This window comes from Vicugna pacos, chromosome 7 (genome assembly GCF_048564905.1).
Source record: "Vicugna pacos chromosome 7, VicPac4, whole genome shotgun sequence".
Taxonomy (NCBI): Eukaryota; Metazoa; Chordata; class Mammalia; order Artiodactyla; family Camelidae; genus Vicugna; species Vicugna pacos.
The window spans coordinates 64,686,898-64,702,721 of record NC_132993.1 but is presented as its reverse complement, the minus strand read 5'-3'; the positions used below and the strand labels follow the sequence as shown (position 1 = coordinate 64,702,721).

Sequence of the window (15,824 nt, the reverse complement as noted above, 5' to 3'; positions counted from 1 at the left end):
GTGGTAGAAAATGCACACGAGAATTTATGAAATATTCTTAGTAAAAAATTGAACCTGAATGACATCAAACCATTAGATGTAATGCTACAAGATACAGAAACAGAAGAACATGCTAAATAACATATAATATATAATCAGCCAAATCCAAAATGTGGGAGATACTAAAGGACAAATGATCTAGTTTCTTTAAAAATTAAACAGTGTAAGAAAGAGATGCTCTTTGAACTTAAGAGTTTAGAGACACATTAACTAAATGCAATATATAGACTTCGGCGGGCAGAATCTTAATGCAACCAAGCCAACAGTTGAACAGACTCTTCCAAATTATAGCAAAATATATATATTCAGAAACTTAACATAGCCCACATTTTCTTTTTCTTGTTCTTCAATAAATAATTGATACTTAATTTTTATTGTTTAATTCTGTAAGCTACTTAATATATACCACTTTGTAATAAAAGGAAATTGTTTCTTCACTATAATCAAGGAAACAGTAGCACTGCATTTCTATAGTACTGCATTCTGATAAATTTATATTTTAAATAACATGTGTACTTTACACTCTGTAGTATTTTTCACAAAGACAACTAAGAGAGGTGCATGGATTCTCATAAATACTTGGAATGTATATTAATAGGAAATTTAAAAATCACAAATGGTCTGGCTAGCAGGTTTTTTTAATAAAATTTAATAAGGGAACAATGATCTATTTTGATATTTTTATATTAAACTTCTGATAACTATTAAAAGTTTCAAATATGATACTAATTATATCTTAATAAAAAAGTTTCAAATATGAAAAAAAATTTTTTAAAAAAACCCCAAAGATATCTCAGAAACTACTGAGGAAAATAAACATGGAATGAGTATTAGATGATTTAAAGGAATTATTGTCAATTGGTTCATCACGGTTATGTTTAATCTAGTTCCTTATCTATTAATGATACCTTCTATATATGAATTAAAAATACGGTATCTGAGATTTGCTTTAAAATACTCTACCAATAAAGAGAGAGCAGACAAAAATCAAAGTGGCAGTACACTGATGGCTGAAGCTACGTTCAAGATATATGATGATTCATTGTATGAGCTTCTTTACTTTTGAGTATATCTGAAATTTTCCGTGGTAATTTTTTCTTTAAAGACCATGTCACTCTATTCATTCACTTGACAAACTGAACACGTACTCTTTGCAGACCAAAATAAGTAAAATACAACCCTTTCTCCCAAGAAGCTCACAATTTAGTAGTAGTTAAAAAAAAAAGCAATGAAGTATGATATTTGCTAGAATAAACACATTACAGTTACAGTGGGGCACACTGTAAGGGAAAACACTTACCCCTGGAGACATGAATAAAGACTTCACAGAGGAGGTGACACTAGATCTGTCTTTAAGAATTTATATGAGTTTACCCAGTTGACATGAGGAAAAGGCATGCAGAGTGACAGTAATAAGTCATTTATATATCACTTCCTATGTTTGAAGCACTGTTCTAGGCACTTCAGATTTTTAAATTATTACATCCTCAAAACAAACCTGTGAGATCTGTTTTTCTTAGTATATATCCCCATTTTACAGATAAAGTAATTGAGGTTAAGTCACCTGACCAAGATCATATGCTTGTAAATGACAGTGATAGGCATCAAACCCAAATAATTTGCTCTTAAATATTACACTTTATTTTCAGTAGATGGCATGATGTGTTCAGAGGCAAAGAGATATAACATATAACACCTAGGGAACCATAAATGTTGCTATAATGCATGGTGTAAGGTGGAAAATCAGAAGAGTGTGTCAGGAAGTGAGAAAAGATGGATGCTTAGTCAAAAGGAGACCATGAAGGGCTTCACATATTAAGTAATGGAGTTTAAACCATTTTCAGGCAAGAAGGTGCAAACTGACAGAGGGTTTAAACAGTGGAGTGATGTGTATTGTTTTATACAGTTCAAAATAACTTAGGCAGTGGTGAGCTGAATGGCAGGAGGGGAATCAAAGGAGGCAGAGAATTCAGTTGGGAAGCAAGGGTCTTGATCAAAGAGAGAGATTGCAGGAGCCAGGGTTATGGTGCTGTTAACAGATATGGATGAAAGAGTAGATTCAAAACAGATTCAAGGGGAAGCCATAGAAATTTGGAAAATGACGGAGAACACAGGATGGAAGAGAGGAGTTCAGGAAGTGTCTCAGGCTGCTGCCTTGGGGGAGAGCGAGGAAGGATGCCACTAGCCGTGAGTGGGAACGCTGGAGGAGGAAGGGTTTCATTAGGAAGAACAAGAACTCACATTTGATCAGGTGAGCCTGTGGACACTTAGAGAATGACCCTCAATCTCAGAAGACAAATGTGTATCTGAGAGAGTTCAATACACTGGCAGTATTTAAAGCCACAGAAACAGAAGAGATTCACTCAAGAACCCTACTCAGAGGAACAAAAGCAAAAAAAAAATCTGTTTTCAAATTCCACTTATTCAAAGACTTCAGGACTTTTGCCATGTTAGCATGCCACCTGCATCACTGCTTATTTCATAGTTTTCTTTGAACCAGCAGCATTTTTTTACTTTACTTTGAAACAGAACTTTGCATCACTACTACAAAAGAAAACTAGTACTACTCAATATAACGAGTGGAAAATGACCATAAAGGTAAACTGTACTGATGTGTCAGTGTAGGTTCATCAGCTGTAACAAATGTACCAATCTGGTGGGGGTGTTTATAGTGGGGGAGAGACCATCCCCGGCCGGGAGCAGGAGGTACACAGAAAATCTCTGCACCTTCCTCTCAGGTTTGCTGTGGACCCAAAACTGCTCTAAAAATAGTCTTTAAATAATTGTAATTTTAAACATCTGTATTTAATCCAACACTATTATCTATGAAATTTCACAAGCTTCAGCACGAGAGTTGTTCTTTCTTTGTGAAAATAAAGACTTTTTAGCAAGATTGTAAAGACACTTGCCTCAATTTAAAGTATGAATTAAAAATAATGTTAAAAGCACAAATATCATATGATATCAAATATGTGAAATTTTAAATGATACAAATTCTATTTACAAACCAAAAACAGCCTCATGGGTACAGAAAACAAACTATGGTTACCAAAGGAGAAAGGGCAGGTATGGGGATAAACTAGGAATTTGGGATTAACAAATACACATTGCTATATAAAAAATAAACAACAAGGACCTACTGTGTATAGTACAGGGAACTATATTCAATCTCTTATAACAACATATAATGGAAAAGAATCTGAAAAGAAAAAATATATATTCATGTATATGTATAACTCAGTTGCTTTGCTGTACACCTAAAACTAACACTGTAAATTACACTTCAATTTAAAAAAATTAAAAAGGAGACGCAATTGAATTTTCTCTCTGTGATGGGGTATTATTTAATGTTCTGTAAGTCATCTAAAGTCATCTCCAGTGCTACCTTCAGAGCATGGCCCACAATCAGGGAAAATTCTGTGTTACAGGAAAGACAGAAGAAGAAGGTCCAAAGGTATGTTCTGAGGTAAACTGTATAAAGAGAAACTGAGTCAGTGGACACAATAGACAAATAGTGTCAAATTATATAGAATAGGGTCAACTAATACAAAAAGGTTGGTCTGGGTTTTACAGAAGCATGTTCAGGATGGTCCTGAAGAGTCTAGATTTATATTCAAAAAAGAAACAGAGTCACTTGTTCGTGAGCTGTAGCTAAAGGACCTGAGCTGTAGCTGAAAGACTTGATAGTTGTTGCTGCCTATCAGGTGATTACTTTGAGCCTGGACCTAGCAGTCTCTCTCCTCCAACATTTCATCCTCTCTTCCCTGTCCCCTGGCCCAAGCCTACCATCCTCTTGCTGTGCCTGACGCTCAGTAAAGGAACGCCTCAGGAGTCTGGCATCAGACCCTTAACCTGAGAGAACAGTTTGCAATTGACCACATTCTCCCAATCAGCAAGATGTCTCTAGCAATAAAGGGCTGTGTGCCCAGACCAGATCCCATTCATTAAGAAGCCAGAAGCAAGGCAGGCAACATAAGATGTGTCAGTGCGTTGAAAATTCATGGGAGAGAGAATTAAAAAAAAAAAAAACAAAAAACCGAAGCCTTAACTCACTAGGATGCCATACTGCGCTGCTTACTTTGAAATAACAACTGAGTACCTATGATCATCAAGATCATCATGCAGACTCTGCTAGGGGATGCACTCACATAGAAAATGCACCTTCCTTTATTGCTCCAAAAGGTGGTTGGTCAGCTTCCACCCGATCCATTCTGCACACCTGATTCCTTTTAATGTGAACTCAAAAATGATTCTTACTTGTAATGTGTGGTCAACAAGTAACACCTAACCAAAAAAAAAAAAAAAAAAAAGTTCAGCAAATCTAAAGGACAGCATTTCCCTTTTTTCTCATTAATCTGACAAAATGATACTCTTCAGCTTTTCTTTATTGACAAATTTCATTTGACTGTGTTGCCTGCATTAAATATGCTAAACATATACAATTTCCTTTCAAATGTGCTCACATAACTAGCTTAGGAATAGAATTGCAGTAGAATCTGAGAAGAGTTATAACTTCTTACACTCAACAGTTTCCATCCTAAACAGCCTTCAGTAGTTCTAAGTCTCACTCCCACTGAAAACATCCTCAAGTTAATGACATAAAATAGATGACAGAATTCTCCAAAACATATCTGCCAAATACCCAACTTCAACTTAAAACTTAAACACAAATTTAGACAACGATTTTCATAAAGAACTTGAACATGGTGCATAATCAACACGAGTAGAATTTTTGTCCTACCAAACTGTAATGATGGACCAGAGTAGAAGGAACATTTGCACTGAAATAAAACGTTCATTCCAAGACACAGCAGAATCTCTAAAAAGCTGTAGAACATATAATGGCATTTTTGTAATCGAGAGTAAGTTAAGACCAGCAAGCACAAAATTAGTATACTTCTAAATAATAAAAGAATTATAAGAATATGGGAGGCACCACTATCCTGAACAACTCTGAGACAGGGGGCCCAGAAGCGGGAGGGATGAGGGGATGGATGGTGAGAAGCTGCAAATGTCATTTGGCTCTGTGTGTATTACTCCACTGTCTCCTCTTGTTACAGTCTATTATTGGTTTGCGGGGAAGGGGTTATACTACCTTCTCTCAGGGTCTCTGCTCCTGAGGAGCTCACAGTCCAATTATTTTATGTTGCCTGCATCCGGCCCAATAACTAGCATGAAGAAGATGCCTGATGAATGTTTGCTGCATGATTATCATTTACTTAATGGAAAAAAGTCACTTACCTCTAGCATTAAAAGACAAATATCATCACGTTCTGATAAATCATTCTTAGGCTGCAATTGAGAGATGTCTTTGAAATGAAGAGAGGTCACAACATTCACTGCTTGTTTTTTCTATAAGTGGCTGCCTTAGTTTGCATTCCAGAAGCAGACTCCTGAGACAGAGATGTGTGTGCAGGAAGCCATCTGAGGAGTGTTCTAAGGGGAAACTGTGCCGGAGTAAGAGCAGCAAGATTGGGCCTGGGGAGACGCTGAACTGCAGGACAGTTTCCCCAGGGGCCTCAGCTAACCCCCGATGGAACTCTGGAGGGGGGTTGGTCCTTTAGAGCTGTCCAGGATTGAGCAAAGGACCTTTGTACCCTGCCTAGCCCAACCCTGGAGACGAGTGCCTCAAGGAGACCAACAAGGTCAAGTGATCAAGCAGCTCCCTTCTCCAAGAGCAGCCAACAGCGCTGCAAAGGAGCAGATTGACTCTGAAGAGGGATCTGAGTGATACCTGGGACACCCACAATCATGAACTTCAAATGCTCACTCAGAAGCTCAAACCTCAGGGTGTATGGAGTAAAAGACAGACCTAAGACCCTAGCAGTGATCTTTCTGATATAGGCTAAATGTATACAGAGGCACCAACAAGATCCAAGCCTACAGAATCGGGTCTCTAGACAATGGCTGTCAATCTGTCACGATCTGTCATGCCAGCCACTTAAAACTAAAATGACTGCAGACAGGGAAAATTAGCCTTCCATTGAACTCTGGGCAATTTACAATTGGTAACCATCTTTTAGTCCAAACCATGAGATTTCTTCTAATTTGCACAGCCTAAAGCTGATTGGTCCATGTAGAATTAGGAAGCCTAGCAGGAATGATTAAAAAGCATCCTCTCAGAAAGTATTCCCGGACTCATCACCATCTGGTCACGTCTGATTACTATACAGTCAAGGAAACTCCTGCTGGAGACACCATGGGGAGAAGTCTTCTGACGCTGCCATTTAGCATTTGTAACAGCAGCGGGGAATAAGTGTGATGGACGACAGGCACCTTGTGCCAGGTACTCTTGTATCTGAGCCTCTCTAGTTACTCTCCTTCCGTCCGATAGGAGGATGCATGATGATAGTTTAAAGCCCTTCAATGATAAAAGGAGCGGAAGATATGTACTTAAAAAAAAAAGAAGAAAGTGAGAGAAAAGAAAAAAAATGCTTGAAGGCAGAACAGCATGCTTGTTTCATTTCTCTCTGGTCAACAGCCTCCTCTCTCCAGCTCAGAAAACCAGTGCTGTTTTTCAAACATCCCAGATGCTTCCCTGCATGCAAGACTTCCTAACCAATTTTTCAAATTAAGCACAGCCCTGAAATTTGGCTGCTCTCTCAATCTGCTCGGAAAAAGTGTCAGCAGTTTTGATATCTGCCACGCTTTACTCGCTGTAGGCTCAGAATCCCCACAGAACAAAGCTACAAATAAAAGCTAAAGAGAATTAGGAAGGAGAAAGCATGCTAGCTCCACTGAACTTACAATGTCGGGAGAGAAAACCTGCTGTGATGAGACTCTAAGTGAGAAAAAAGAAATACCAACAAATCTCAGCGAGAAATCCCAGCTGCAACTCAGAAAATCTTTCAAAACCCAACATTCAATACTGGTAATAAGTAGGAGGTGTCAATAACATTTATGTTAATTAGACTGAGCAGTAAGAGAGCTGAGTACATCAAAAAGCCTTCCTGGGCTTTTCCAACCTTCAGAGATTTCATCCAAGACATTTAGCAAACTACAAACAAGATGGCACATGAAATAGACTAATTTGACAATTCTTAGGCATCCATTTGTGGTCACGGATAGCAATCAGGTAATCTCCTTATTGAAAGTTTCTCAATGGAATCTAAGGTCCAGGAGATGAGAAAGAAGCAGCCATTTGTTGCTGTATCCTTCTTCCAAAACCTGGCTGGTGATTGAAAGACTTCTCAAGTATAACCATTGCACCTTGGCTGCAATACAGCCATCATTAGCAAAGCTGGCAGTATTCAGAGCTTTCAAATCAAATCCTCCTTGCTTGATATGTAATTTATCTAGCCCATTTCCTTCATTATGTTATCATTTTAAGAGCTCTTACTCTGCAAAGTATATCTTTAATGTGACAGCTAAGATTTAAACCCTAGGTTCTCAACCAGGGGTGATTTTGTCCTCATGGGACATTTAGCCACGTCTAGAGAAAATGCTGGCTGTCACCACTGGGTGGCAGAGGGCAAGGGGGTTTGCTAATGGCATCTACTGGTAGTGTCAGGGATGCTACTAACCATCTTACAATGCACAGGACAGCACACCCCCCGCCCCTGAAACACACACCAAAATATCAACGGTGCTAAGGCTGAGAAACTCAGACGTTGCTCTGATTGAGAGCATAAAAGTACTGTGAAAGAAAATGCTGCCAAACAGCTCAACTTTGTGCAATATACACATCCGAAGGGCAACTGAGCTTTTCTTTGCTTGAAATCTACTGAGCAGATTTTTAGGGTTTGCACTGTACAGAGTCTGCACTGTTCTGTAGTGCAGAAATATAAGGAATTAAAGTGCCTGTATTTCTACTTCCTCTGACTCATGCCCAGGATACTTTGCTCTTCAAGAACAGGAACACCATTTTACTGTTTTATAGGAACGCTCAACTCCTATCCCCAGTTTAGTGACTGGTTCGTGTTTGTTGCTTTGGCTTGTTTCAGAGATGTGCTATAAACAGGACAAAGGATTTTCACCATTCAGAAACATGCCTGTATGTCTGGGGAAAAGGGATATTAACTATTCTCTAATCCAAGACTGGTAAGATTAGTAATAACCCTTCCTTTCTCTGGGAGCTCCTTCATTATGATTTCAACATCTTCAACCTTAAAACATGTTACTACCTGCTCTTTCCACCTCCACAAAGTCAAAATAGCCCAAATTTAACTTATCTCTTTGCTAAGAACTTACCAGTCTGCTGTCTTACTCAACATCCTTTCCTCTTCCACTACTGCCCGTCAATCAGATCAAGCATTTAAACTTTTCCCTCACTTCCTCTATTTCATCAGCTGTCAGGCTCTGTGTATTTTCACTCTGAAGCATCTCTTCCACTCCAGTAGAACATCATACTCCATCTCTAGGACTCCCAGAGCCTCTTTTCTCATGTTTCCACTGACTTGAGGCTTTCCTTTTCCTTCCTACACCATCCCAATGACATCTTTTATATCATACTCATCTTCATTAAAACTCACTCATTTTAACGTATTTGTGTTCTATTAAGTTTTAAGGATGCATGTGCATCAATTTAATAGATTAAGTTTCCCCATAAATTCATGTCCATCCTGAACCTCAGAATGTGACCTATTTGGAAATAGGGCTTTTGTAGATGTCATTCGTTAAGATGAGGTCATACTAGGATAGGATTAGCCCTAAATTCAATGACTTTTGTCCTTATAAGAAGATGAGAGGACACACGAAGATACAAAAACAGAGAGGGGGCAGCGTGAAGATGGGGCCAGGCTTTAGAATCATATATCTAAGAGCCCAGGAATGCAAAAATTGCCAGCAACCACCAGAAACTAGGAGAGAGGCGTGGAATGGTTTCCTCTCCATGCCTCAAGAAGGAACCAACCAATACATACAGGATCTTGTGGTGGCTCACAGCGAAAGAGAACGTGACAATGAATGTATGTATGTTCATGCATAACTGAAAAGTTGTGCTCTACACTGGAATTTGACACATTGTAAAATGACTGTAACTCAATAAAAAATGTTTATAATGTTAAAAAAAATTAATTAAAAAAAAAGGAATCAACCTTTGCCAACATCTTGATCTTGGTGTCCTAGCCTCTAGAGCTATGAGAGAATACACTTCTGTTGTTTTAAGCCAGTTTGTGGTAACTTGTTACAGCTGCCCAAGGAAAGGAACACAGATGTCCATGAGAATGTGCCTCACAGTTCTCCAACTCTAGGTGGCATCATTGTCCAAAGATCCCAGCTGTGACATGGTGACACCCACAACAGTGTATACCCTAAGGCCACGCTTCCCACAGGCTGCTTCAAGCCATGACCAACTGCACAACACACACAAAGCAGATCAATTCCTGAGAGACACAGACTTTTGAGAGGCAATTTTGACTCGAAGGCACTTCTACAGCCTTGACACATCAGACTGAGCACAGTCTTTAGATGCTAATACTCAACCTTCTTTCCTTCTCTCCTTCTCTTGGAATCAGCCTGTATCATAGTCTGATGAACCTTTAACCTTTCCCAGCTCCATCCCCACTTTTTCTTTTAAGGGTTTCCCTAATAAATCGGGAGTTTGAGATTTGCAGATACTAATATATATAAAATAGTAAGTTTCTTCTATATAGCACAGGGAACTGTATTCAATATCCTGTAGTAACCTATAATGAAAAACAATATGAAAAGGAATATACACATGTCTATGTATGAAGTACACCACAAACTGACAACATTGTAAAACTGACTATACTTCAATCATATTTTTTTTAATTTTAACAAAGTGTTTGCCCAATAAAATCCACATACATTTAATTGTACCTTGGTGCTTACCCCTTGGGAGAACTCAGAGTTACCCAGAAGATTACAAAATTTGATTTCTATTTCAAATATATTTCTTTGCCTAGGTTTGTAGAGAATGGATTCCAATATGGCAAGATTAGAAGAGGAAAGACCAAACAGGAAGCTGATGTAGTGGCTAAAGGGGACACGCTTCTAGTTTTCAGTAAACTAGTCGTGGCAATGGATACAGTGGCCAGATTCCAAACATACTTTGGCAGCAAAACCTTTGGAATTAGGTCATGGATTTATATGAGGGTTTGGGGAAAACAAGCATCAAGGTAGATTCCTTCATTTCTAGCAGGATCAAATATAAGGATATTGGTGGAGTTTACTGAGATACAGAAGCCTGGAAGAAGAGTAAATCCAAAACTAAAAAATTTAAAAGTTCAGTTTCAGGTATACTAAGATCAAAATTATTTGGAGTCACCTAAACACAAGTGTCATCCAGGGGTTTAGGTACAAAAATGTGAAGCTCAGAAGACTTCTATATGAATTTGTGAGATAGGAGACTATAGTGTTGAAAGCAGAGGAAGTAATTAGAATCACTTGGGAGGAAAATGGTTGAGAACAAAAGGAGAAACTAACAGTGAATACTAAAAAGGAATGACTAGAGAGGTAGGAGGAAAAGTGTGAACAGGGAGTCCATAAGCGAACAGAAGAGAGCCTTTTGAGGATGAGTTGAGGTCAAGTGGTTAAATGCTGCTGGGAGTACAAGGAAGATCACATAAAATTATCTGTTGGCTCTGGAGATGGGAGTCGTTGGAGATCTGCCATTTTGGTGGACCAGTGAGAAGGGTAGCAAAATAGGAGTGGTCTGAGGAGAGAATGAGTTGTCAGGTTAAGCTGACTCTGAAGTGGGAAATGATTTTGCCCCCAAACACATAGCACTGACAGGAAAGCTAATATTATATAATAAAAAGATACAGTCAAGGAGATTTCCATTTAGTTTGGTCAATTAAACTATGACAAAAGAGTCAAGAATACGCAATGGAGAAAAGACAGTCTCTTCAATAGGTGATGCTGGGAAAACTGGACAGCCTCATGTCAAAGGATGAAATTAGAACATTCTCTAATACCATATACAAAAATAAACTCAAAATGGGTTAAAGACCTAAATGTAAAACCAGATACTCTAAAACTAGAACACTCTTAGTCTGGTATTTTTGAATTTATACCTTAAACACTTACCCAACCCTGCCTTAATAGGTTTTTTAAAATTACAACGACGACAAAAAACAAGATCAACTTTTGTGTAGGCCAGAAAGCCAACAAAAATAATAATGTGGGCTAAAAACAAAGCATTTATTGGCTCAGAAATCAAAAGAGATACAGTTAGAGCAGAGGCTCTGTTGTGTTCTGTTGTGCACCAAGTTCTGAGCTCTTAGCAACGTGGGATGCTTACTACAAGCAGGCAGTGCAACTATTTAGCTGGCATTCTTTGGAAGGACTGTATCCACTTCTGAAATATTGAAATACCTTTGTACTACTTAGTATGTTGCCTCTATCTCAAGCCCCCATGAGGTACTTTGTTAAACACTGAATAATATATAAGAATAAGGTTAAAAGTGAAAATTCTTAAATCATCATCACCTCATCTCTTAGAATTTCTTTCTCATTTTACTAAATTCTTCCATTCTATCTGGTAAAATCCAACTCTCCATTTTCCGTCTAAAACCATTGGCACAGCCTCTTCAGCTTCATTAGAAAACACTTACCGTGTTTAGTTTTCTGGGGATTCTTGCCCATAATCTCAGCCTCTACCACTACTTTATTTGGAAACTGATGGCCCTTTTTAAGAGAAAAGAGATTAGAGATGTTTAGACATCAGAAATAAAGACTACCATTCCATTTTAGCCTAAAGTAGTTAATATTCAGGTATAAAGTCAATGAAAACTTTAAAAGATTAATACAAGATTCAAATTGCAAACACTAAGTATAATAAAGGTACTTTTTAGAGATAAGGGACTAAAAAAATTATAACGTTTATCTGGGATATTACTCTGCATTTTTTACTGGATAATTAAAAAAATTCTCTTAAAATATTTTTAATCTGTGTGAGATCTGTAAGTACAAGCCTCCGAGTCATAATTAGTATGGAAGTCCATGTGGTCAGAGACTAGGAGTGAAGTACACATTAAGTAATTCTGAAGGTTTCCTCCAAAAGAAACCTGAGCAAAGAAGCATCAAACCAACATCACTGTGATCTCCACTTCAACTCCCTAATTAATCAACTACCCTTAGGAGCTTTGGGGATGCTCACAAAGCCACTGGTTACCCTGACCCACAAAAAGAGTACAAGCTATTTTTGTTTGCAGTAATGAAGTATTTATAGACACACTACATATTGCAGAAATACTCCAGCTACCTGAAGAAAGGGCATACGTACCAAAGAGGAGAAAAATAAAACAATGCATTTTAGTATAAACAATTCCATCTTAATAGCAATATGAAGGGCCCTGTAGCTTTCTGACTAGGGTTTAAGGTATCAATGGGGGCCATCTATACCTGGCAGAAAAATAAATCTTTGAAATATTCAAAAGGTACTTGAGCATACATAATGAGGAAGAAAGATTTTTCCCCTGGACCTCCAGGTGCAGCTGAGCTGCCAGCAAGTCAGAGTAATGAGTGGCCCAAACCCACCTATACTCTGCTCTTTGCACACCAGGCAGTCATTTGTCAGGATCTAAATTACTTATAGGGGTCTATAAAGAAAGTTAGTGCATTTCCTTAAAAATAAAAGAAAAATAAATCATGGAACAAACATTACATGAAATAAGAGCAAAGTAAAGGTATAGTTTAAATACTTTGTAAAGTTGCCTTGATTGGAAAACACATAAGCACATTCTTGCTAACACCAAGTGAAACATCAGGTTCTAATTATTCAGTTCTCTATTTCTTCTTTTTTACTTCAGACTCTAAGGACATGAAAAACAATGTCTAAATGTAAGCACTAAAAATAAACAATGGCCTCAGGTCTCATTATTTTAACATATCTTCACTGAGTGAGAACAGACACCCAAGAAACGCATAATTAAGATAATTACTTTGAACCGACTCCATCTTCTAAAGATTCTCAAGAATATTAAAAACTTGCAAAGAGGTAGCAACTTTAACTCTTGCTTGAAACTCAGTTGTAAGCACTGCAATGAGGCTGACATTGTTTTAGAGAAGGAGGGAAGGAGAGGAGGAAACCAACAGTGTGTATTAACCAACGCATCGGAGGTCAGAATGTTCTCCACAGCAAGTAACAAAATACTTGATCATCAGAAGCTGAAATGAGAACGTTATCCCACTTCCTCATGTAACAAGAAGTTTGAAGTAGTAGGATTGGTGCGATAACGCAAAAACGCCAGACCAGACCGTGAGGTCCGAGAGGCGTATCTGCTTACCCTTCTCCTTAGAGCTTGGCCGGCTGCCCTCTGCAAGCAGCATATCCCGTTGAGAGATGAGGGGTGAGGACATGGTCTCCCTAAGGGAGCACAAGGGCAGGGAATGCATTCCAGGAGCTGGTACCAAGGCAGAAAGAAAGAAGGGAAGAAAAGCAGCTCCCCGTCGCGCAGCGCTCTCTTCGTGCAGTTCTCAAATGCAGCAGAAGAGCATTTTCCTGAAACCCTCCCCAGCAGATTTCCCCGTTACTTCTCATTGGTTAGAAGTAAGCCACATGCTCACACTTAGACCAATCAGTGGATAAAGGGATGGGGTTGCCACCTCCAGCTGGTTGTAAATCAGCCTCACCTGGGGCTGGTTAATTGCAACCTGAATAGAATCAGGGTGTCGTTAACAAAGAGGAGAAACAGCTGTTAGACAACAAAATGTCGGCGACCACTCTGATTTTTATACTGGAGGTCAAAACATTTGGCTCAATTGGACGTTTCAAGTAAAGCAATTTCTCTTTTTTCCCAAAGTAATGCAGAGTTTCAACTGTAATGCAGGGTTTATAACTATAAAGAGCACCTCCCTGCTGGTATAATACAGTGCTAGAAAATAGGTGCTTGTGTGTTTTCCAAGAGATTTAGACCCTCCCCCCTCTCCAGTCACATGAGACCCCACAGATGAAGTCAGAACTCTGAACTTCCCCAAGAGGGAATAAGCAATCACTGCAGGGTCTAGAACACAAAGGTATAGGGGAAAATACAGCTAAATAGAACAAATGCATATTAGTAGCTTCTACCCCTGAGCAGTTTTCCTGCTCAGGTATAACCAGTGCTATAACCTGATTAAGATGTATCAAATGTGAGGCTAACTGTGGCAAAGAATTTCTGTGCTGGCAAGTTTAACACTGATTCTTCCCCTAAAATGGAATAGCTGGTTTAGATTATATCAAAGGACTAATAAAGATCATCCCCTAGAACTCGAAACTGAACCAGAAATAACTCAGTTTGAGATTTAAACAATTTACTCTACCCTTTGTTACTTTGATTCTTTCTTATTTCAACTTAACCTGAATGTTCTGCTAGAAACCATATTAGGAGCAAACAGTAGTGTGATATCCAGTAGGTCCTGCAGGTGTTAATCCGAATTCCTAAGCACAGCCCTGATCTTTCTGTATTGTGAGCTAATAAATTCGCAGACACTGACCTAGGGCCAATCACTTCAGGTGCCTAAAATAAGAGATTAAATGAAGGCGTTCTTCCCAGTCTCCCAGTTTCCCAGAGGCAAACAGTTACAGCGTGATGTGCAAGAAGAAACAATCTAGAAAATAGGGAGCATAACACACAGTGCTATGTACTCAGGATGGGCTTTGGAGGCAGACAGAAGTGGTTCAGGCATCACCCAAATTGGCGTCCTTTTCCCCAGCCACAAGCCTCTAATAAGGAGTTAAAAATGTCTGCACTTTCTCAAGTCCCATTCTCTTATGAAGAACACACAGTCTGGCATTCATTCTCAACACTGGATGCTGAGATTATTTATTATCAGGTTGTTTGGATTTTTTAATAAACCACATAATCCTATAATTTACATAAAATAAAATGCACCCATTTAAAGTGCATAGAACAACGAAATTTTTATACACATGTATATATTTACCATAACCATCAAACCTGGAACATTTACCTCACCCCAAATTTTCCTTATGCCACAAGCCAACCATTGATATGATCACCTCAAGCTACCACGGTCTATCTCTCCATTTATTTGGTCTTCTTTAACTTCTCCCAACAATGTTTGGTAGATTTTTGTATAAGGGACTTGCACATTCATTACTGAATTTATTCTTAGTTGTGATTATAAATGAGTTTCTAAATTATATTTTCCAAGTGCTCATTGTTAGTAGGTACAAATGCAATTGAATTGTGTATAATGATTGTGGTGGGTTGAACAGTGTCCATCAAAATCTGTGTCCACGCAGAACTTGTGACCCTATTTGGGAAGAGGATGTTTGCAGGTGTAATTAGTTAAGGATCTGAAGATCAAATCATCCTGGATTTAGGGTGAGCCTCCTTACAAGATGAGAGGACACAGAGAGAAGCCCACACAGAGATCAAGGCAGAGACTTGAGTTATACCTGGGCCACTAGATACAAGCTGGGAGAGGTGAGGAAAGATTCTTCAGCAAAGCCTTCAGGGAAGATTGTTCTATATCCAGTTTTCTAGCTGTTATGTGGACAAGTCTCCTAAGATACCTTGTATATTTACAACTAGTTTATTTTCACACAGGTGCCAGTTATCAATGTCTTGCTTCTTCCAAATCCACAATTCTTTGTCCTGCATTTTTAGAGTGAAGCAAAATCCCTGGGAACATCTCTCCCTTGTCAGCTGGCACAATGTTGGGCTTTGCCAATAGACAAAGAGGGACACTGGAAGAAATAGCACAGAAAGGGGCTTATTTTCTCAGTCCTAGGGTGATTTTTCCCTTCCTCTGGTATGGCAACTGGCCCCAAGGGGGCTTATGGGGCTTATTCTCCAACCAGTTTCTCTGATGCTCCAGAGGGCAGCTTTCTGCAGTCTCGCTTCATCTCTCGATGCCAGAGAGAACTTCTC

At 38.8% G+C, this 15,824-nt stretch overlaps 1 long non-coding RNA gene across 2 annotated transcripts in view; it reads right to left on the bottom strand.

Annotated features, from left to right (window-relative positions):
- LOC140697438 (uncharacterized) overlaps nucleotides 1-15,824 on the bottom strand; it is a 432,985-nt gene that overhangs the window by 215,859 nt on the left and 201,302 nt on the right. The window contains exon 3 of one of the 2 annotated variants that reach the window (XR_012074526.1): nucleotides 11,559-11,631. The exons of the other annotated variant lie outside the window; for it this stretch is intronic. This is a non-coding gene — a long non-coding RNA (uncharacterized lncRNA). The remainder of the gene's footprint in view (nucleotides 1-11,558; nucleotides 11,632-15,824) is intronic. 2 annotated transcript variants of the gene reach the window in all.